This window comes from Chaetura pelagica, unplaced genomic scaffold (genome assembly GCF_000747805.2).
Source record: "Chaetura pelagica isolate M959 unplaced genomic scaffold, ChaPel_1.0 scaffold254, whole genome shotgun sequence".
NCBI classification, from domain to species: Eukaryota; Metazoa; Chordata; class Aves; order Apodiformes; family Apodidae; genus Chaetura; species Chaetura pelagica.
In genome coordinates, this window is record NW_009952963.1 from 489,130 (window position 1) to 495,925 (window position 6,796).

A 6,796-nucleotide genomic window follows, 5' to 3' on the forward strand; every position below is an offset into this window, starting at 1 on the left:
TTCATGCCTCTGTGCAGGGAAGAGTGACAACATCAGACACCTTATTGCTCTCCTCTCTGCTTTATCTCTAACGCCCAGCACAGCACAGGGGATGAAAATCAACCCCTGAGGGCCACATCTCCCTCTTCAGCCAGGGCAAGAGGGATGAGATCCAGTGGCATGGGCAGGAGAGCCCTGGCTCTCACCTCTTTCCCACATCCCATCACCACAGGGCACAGAGATACCCCCTCCCAGGGGCAGAACTGCCCCCAATGACTCCCCCTCCCTTCCAAAGCAAAGCAGAAAGGAAGGGGTGAATCACAGCCTTGACCTGCAATTTGAAGCCTGCTTTTTTTCCCAGGGCTTTAAGGAAATCTCGTGTTAAATCCATAACCTAGTCCTAAGGGAGACAGGCAAAACATCCTCTGACACAGCTGACCTCCTTTCTCCCGCTCCAAAAAAGATGTTTGGGAAGGAAAGAAGCCAAAAAATGCAGCTTAGGGAAACGAGCAGAGCTTGGCTGGGTTGGAAGGGCTGAGTTGACTTCTGCCAGGCAGGAGCTGCCTCCTAACCTGCTCGGATGCAAATCCCACCAGCTTTGGCACAGCTGCTCTCCCCTCCTGCCAGCCAGGTTTGTGCAAACACAGCCTGGCCACGAAGCCATTTGCAAGGGCCTCAACATGACAACAGCTGATTTTTGATGCTGGCAACGGCAGATCTTCCATTTTTCCCCTCGGAGGGCTTGGCAGCACAAGGTTGATTTTCTTCTCCAAATCTTGCCTGGCAAAGGTTTCCCTATCTCACAGCCTCATGCAAACCCCACGCTCTGTAATTACCCAGAGTCTTTCATTCAAGTGCCTTCAAGGACTTTGAAGCATGAAGAATTTTGACTCGGGGGCCCCCGAAGCAAAAAGCCCAAGGATTATTTTGCCCAATTTACTTATGAGTAAACTGAGGCACAGCAGGGAGGAACCTCTAATTTTCACGAGTCTGTTCATTCAAGGTTCCTCCTTTTCCACACTCCCAACTCAAAAATGTCCTCAAGGCTTCAGTATTCCAGCCTGCTGAGCAGCCAGATATTTGGGTGGCAGGATTTTGTGGTGCTCCAGAAAGTCAACTCCATCATCTCCCAAACCACCCACTCAGGAAAAATCAGGGCACCCAAAGCTGGTGGTTTGTTGCACTCAGCTGATAACAGGGTGTGTTATCAATGAGCCCCAAACCTCAACCTTTCTGCACTTTCAATTGAAGAGATATCTAGAGGAGGAACAGGAAAGCAGGTAATATCTTCCCCTTCTTCTGCCTGAGAGCTCCATGTGGGCAAAGGGTGGGAAGGACTTCCAAACAGCTTCAGAGTTCTCCTCTGTCACAAGGAGCATGTAGGGCCACCAGGAGCAGAAGAGAAGGAGCGTGGCCTGATTTCCAACAGACCTGCACCCAGGGTTGATCACCTGCTTTAATTAAGCTACACCAAGGCTCAGAGTTGATTGCATCCCTTAGTTGTCCTCATGGGTTCTGCACCAGGGATGGACTTGCTGTTGAGTGGGGTTCTCCAGAGTCCACTAACATGTGGACACCAGCTTTATCACCCACTCTGGGCACCAAACAGCTGTCCCCAGTGCAGATCCTCCTCAGGCCTCTCCCCAGAAAGGAGTTCTTGCTGTAACACCCACTGCTTTAGTAGGAACCACTAATGGTCTCCTCCTTTATTTTCACAGAAGTTGTGGGCAACAGTCACCCTCTGGGCAACTTTGACTGAAACCACCATTTGCATTCAAAAGGTACCAGGGGAAGGGAATGGAGGAGAAGGGCAAAGCCACTGAAACCTCCTTTTCTTAAGCAACTGTCTGGAAAAAAAAAAAAGGAATAATTGTCTATTATCCACATGCAGCCAGAGAAGAAGCTGCAGGAAAGAATCCATCAAAGAAAGAAAGGAGTTTCAGTATTTAAGAAGGAGATTTCCAAGTTGACTTATGATTTCTTTCCTCCAGGATCTCATTGCAGTAGGCACTGTGCAGACACACAGGGAGAGACAATTTCCTGCAATAGACAGATGGAAATCCAAGCTGCAGAGACAGAAAGATTGTGGGAGGGAAAGTGGGAGGGTTAAGATGAATTGAACTGACTCACCCCAGGTTACTGATCTGGTCAAGAACAGAATCAGGGAGAAATAATCCAAGGCTCCAGAGGGCCAGTCCAACACCCTGTCCTTCAGACAAGCTCATTCCTACCTACTCCTTTGATCTGTTCATAGCACCAGGGAGCAAGGGCCACCTCCTATCAAAATGCCAAGCTGGGCAGCAGCCAAAGAGCAGCAAATGGAGAAATCCCAAGAAAAAAAAAACAACACTAAGAACATCAAATACTTGTGAGAATAAAGGGTCTGTTGCCAACAAAACAATGAAGGTGTCACGTGCAGGCTGGAGAACATCAGGATGGCTGCCCAGCAGCCAGGGCTCTGCTCATGAAGCATCAGCAGGGTCTGCTCCATGTTATCAATCACTGCTAGAGTAGAGGGGAGCTGGGAGCTTAGTCAAGGCCACACCCCAATTAGAAGAGCACCAACATGTGGTCCCAAGCCAGTAAGCTGGATGTGTCCAGCAGGGAGAGGGAGGGGTGATAAAAGGAGAAAATAATGCCAAAATAGTGATGGAAATTAACCACTGTGGGTAAAGGAAAAGAGAGAGGAACCTGGTACTGGTAAAGGTGAATGAAACCTTCCTTATCCCTATGAACCCCTGAAAGAGTTAACCAAATAGTAGGAAAAGGAGAGCAGAGATTCTAATTTATGGAGAGGTTCAAAGGGCTTTTGATAAAGCCCTTCAGTAGAGTCTCTGAAGGAAATTTTATAATCATGGGGTTGGGAGATAAAGTGCTGTCATAGATTAAAAACTTGTTGAGACAGAAAACAGAGGAGAAGGAAATAAATGGCAAATGACCAGCATGGAAATAATTTAGGAGAGGTGTCCCCAGGATGAATTTGGAAAGTGGTTAACTGTAGTATGACTTTATGACTAACAGCAATTAGACCTGGTGGAATAATAAACAGACACACACCAACAAGGTGGCTCCTGTACCCATTGCCTGAGTGTGCTGCAGGGAAGGGTCTGAGCCAGAACAACCCAGGGGTCTTTTTTGATCACTTCAGAGGAGGGGGAAAAAAACAACCCACAACTAACCAGTGTTACTATTCCCATTCTTCCCCCCCAAAAAGTAAGAACAGGAATGTGTCAGTGTCACCTCTCTGTCCCCATCCTCCCTCCATGGGCAGACATCTCCAGAGTGCACTGACAAGGAACCCCTGGCACTGGGAAAGTGGAGGAGCAGGATTTTGCTGGCTTTTGATTGCAAGAAAGTTTTCAGCTTTCATTCCCTCCCCCTCACTTCTCCCTCCCTTACCAGCTGCCTTTCCTGAGCTCGTTCAGGCTGTGACCCACCAGCTGAGGAAAAAAAACCCTGGCAGAAAGCAAACACTGTGCTTCACTGGCACCTAAAAATGGGTTAGTCAGGTCGAGCTTAGGTGAGAATGCTTGGAAACACCAGGGGGATCCAGGAGTATTAAACAGAAAGGTGGGAGAGCAGCAAATACAGCTGAGCAGGAACCAGTTTAAACCCTCAATCAGCCTAAATTTGAAAGGAATAGCAATACCAAGCTTCTGCAGGTGCCATGCATGGCATGGGCACACCAACCAACTCCAGGCAGCTTTTACCAAAAAAAAGGGAGCAGAAATGCCCTTTTCCTGTTCTCCAAACCCAGGAAAAACATCAGCTCCCTGGGCTGGCTCCTGCACTCGGGCTGCCCCCCTGTCCTGGCACCTCCTCTCTGAGCTGCAGGGTTGGAAAAAGCCCCTTGAACCAACTCCAGCCCCTTGTTATCCAGGGGGGAAAAACCCCAAAGAGTTTTCATCTCAGTGCGGAGATGAACCAGATCATCCCAGACCTTTCAACCGGCCTTTAATATCGAGTCATGCGAGCTCAGGATGGCTTGGAAACAAATGAAATGGATACACTTCAGGCACGCTGAGGGCAGGGGAGGGGAAGGCTGGATGCGGCTGCTGCGTGGGCATGAAAGGAGGCAGGGATGGTCACCGGGGGTCCGTGCCCTCCCCGTGGCCCTGGGGACGAGCCAGGCAGCTGCTCTCAGCAAGAAGGTGCCTGGCATTTTAAAAGGACTGGACTCTTGAGCACGGAAACAGTTGCAGGAATATTGATTGCACAAGATGGCTGATTGCCTGCCTCGGCTTGGTGAGTCTATTTTTTCCCCCCTTTCCCCCCCCCCCCCCCCCTCCTCCCCAGCGCACCCACAACCCCAGCCACTTTTATGACAACATGATTTTTGTGAGCCTAAACACAATGTGCCTCCCAGCTGTAACTCTGGGACTCCTCGAGCAGGAATCATATGATGCACGGAGCTGATAGTGGGGGCAGAGGCATTTGCTTCGTTTCCAGACAGAGGGATGGAGTCAGACTCCATCCGGCTGAACCAGTGCTACCACTGCTCCCTCACCTTTTTCCAAACACCACGTCAGAGCAGGGCCAGGTACCTGGAGGAGCCCTGTTTACCAAAAACCACCCTCCCCTGGGTTGATTCCCCCGGGGAATCCAAGCGCGGCGCGGCCGTCGAGAGCTCCGGGCGTTCCAGCCCCTGCTCTCTTGCAAAATCTCATGACCTCGTGGAGGCAAGGCCACAAAATTCACTTGTTTGACTTCATTCTCAGACCTTCATTGAGTTTGACTCGGCGGGGGGGAATAAATAAATAAATAAATAAAAATAGCAACAACCCACAAAGTATCAGATCTAAAAATAATCCCAAAGGGAAGGGAGTTTGCGAGGAGGGAAATCGCGCTGCCCTTCCCTCCTGCCTGGAGCTGTGGCTGTCAGGGACCTGGTGGCAGAGGCACTATGAGCTGTCACTGTGAGCCATGGAAAGGCTTGAGGGCAGGATCCTGCCTGTCCCAGGCAGCCAGACACTCTGCAGGGCACTGGGGGGAAAGGTGAACTGGAGGTGACGGCGACTCATTGAGAGATGGATCCTCCCTCTGGCCGCAGCCAAGGGGGCCACGATGGCAGGAGCCTCAGTAGCAGCCATCAGGTTTTATTTTTTGCTTTGAAATATCCACCCATTCTTTCCTTCCTTTCTAAGCCCTGAATGCAGCTATCCAGATCTCCCAAAAGCAAGAAGAAAATCTTGGGATGGTGACTTGAGAGTCAGGAAGGACCTAAAAGCAAGCACAGGTGCCTTCCTCTGACCAGGACTGTGCATTTCCCCAAGGCCCAAGACACTGACTTCAGTGAAACCACACGACCTCAAGACCACCTTCATTTTCCTGAAGCAGATGCTCGTGACACCTTTCTTCACCCATTTCGGTGGAAACCAGCACTGTCCTCACCATCCTCTTGTTATACAATGCATCTCCAACACCTCCCTTACATTTTATTTATGTAGCCTGGCTCAAAAGGTCACAGGCACAAAAAACACACCATTTTTACTATTTGCAGGTCATAGGATTTCACAGGTACGAGTGTCCTTTTATAGCATAGAAGCAAACAGCTAAGAACATATTTTGATTACCCTTTAAAACTTGCAATAAAGGTGTTAAAAGGAGAGTGTTTTTACGTGCCATGTCAAGCTGTAATATGCTCCTTATCTCACATGCTCGCTCTTCCAGCCCAGTGCAGTTGTTTTAAGTCTGCCTCCAATGTTTTTTGGTTGTTTTTTATTTCTCCCTCCCCACCCCCAAGTCGTGCTTGTATAACCAGCAAAGGCAAAGCAGAAAAAGCCTCTCTGCAACTGGCTTTTTCAAGTAGCAATTCAAGGTTGCTGCTCTCCTGCCCCAAGGAGTTGTGTGTGATGCTGCTATTGCCTTCCCATGGGAGGTGATAAGAAAGTTAGGGCTCAGGTTACCAGCAGAAGCACTGGGCTGGTGGCAGAGAAGCTTTAGTGTCCTGTTAGCCAGAAGCAGCCATGCTCCTGATCCTCAGCTCCAGCACTCAGCTTCTTCCTAACCTGCTGTGTGTGACTCCCTAGGTCCCTACATCTCAAGCTGTGGGGTCCCTCGGTCTGAGGGTCCTGCAAAGTGCCCACCTTTGTTCCCAGCCCCATCCACAACAGCAGACGAGAATTAGGGGCCCTACAGCTGGAACCAGAGGAGCCAAAGAACTAAGCAAGGTGGTGGGAAATACTTTGGAGATAAGCCTGGACTTAGCACTCAAAGCCTCCCTGAGCTGAGAGCTCCAGCGACAGCAGCGCGGAGCAGAGTATTTCTTTTGCCCTTCAGCTGTCTGTTGTAAAGTCAGGGCAGGAGGATGCTGAAATGCCATAAAACCATCCCCTAATCCCCTTCCCACTAGAGAGAGACTTGTCAGGAGGGCTTTTCTTCCCAAGCCTGCACCTCAGAGACACAATCATCCTTAACTGAGATACCCAAATGCCCTCCCATCCGCGCATCTCCTGCTCCTTGCCCTGACCCACAGCTCAGGGGCTGCCCAGACCCTCTGCCAGGGCTGCCCCTGCTCCCTTCCCCTCCCTGCCTTAAAAACCACAAGGCAAAAAAAGCCATCGGGCCAAAAAAAAGCCCCAAAAAGCCCCAAGGCAAACACGGCTCAGCTCCCGACCCGCTGCAAAATAAACAAACGGCGACTCTCCTAAACCAGGGGAGCTCAAACAAATAATTATCACCTCCCCCTTGACTCTGGCGAGCAGGGCCACAGAGAGCTGGCTGCTCTTTCTGCTTCTGTGTGGTCTGCCTTATAGACAGGCGAACATAAAGGACTAAGTCACTGAAACTTAACGAGTTACTGCTCGTTAGCTGAACC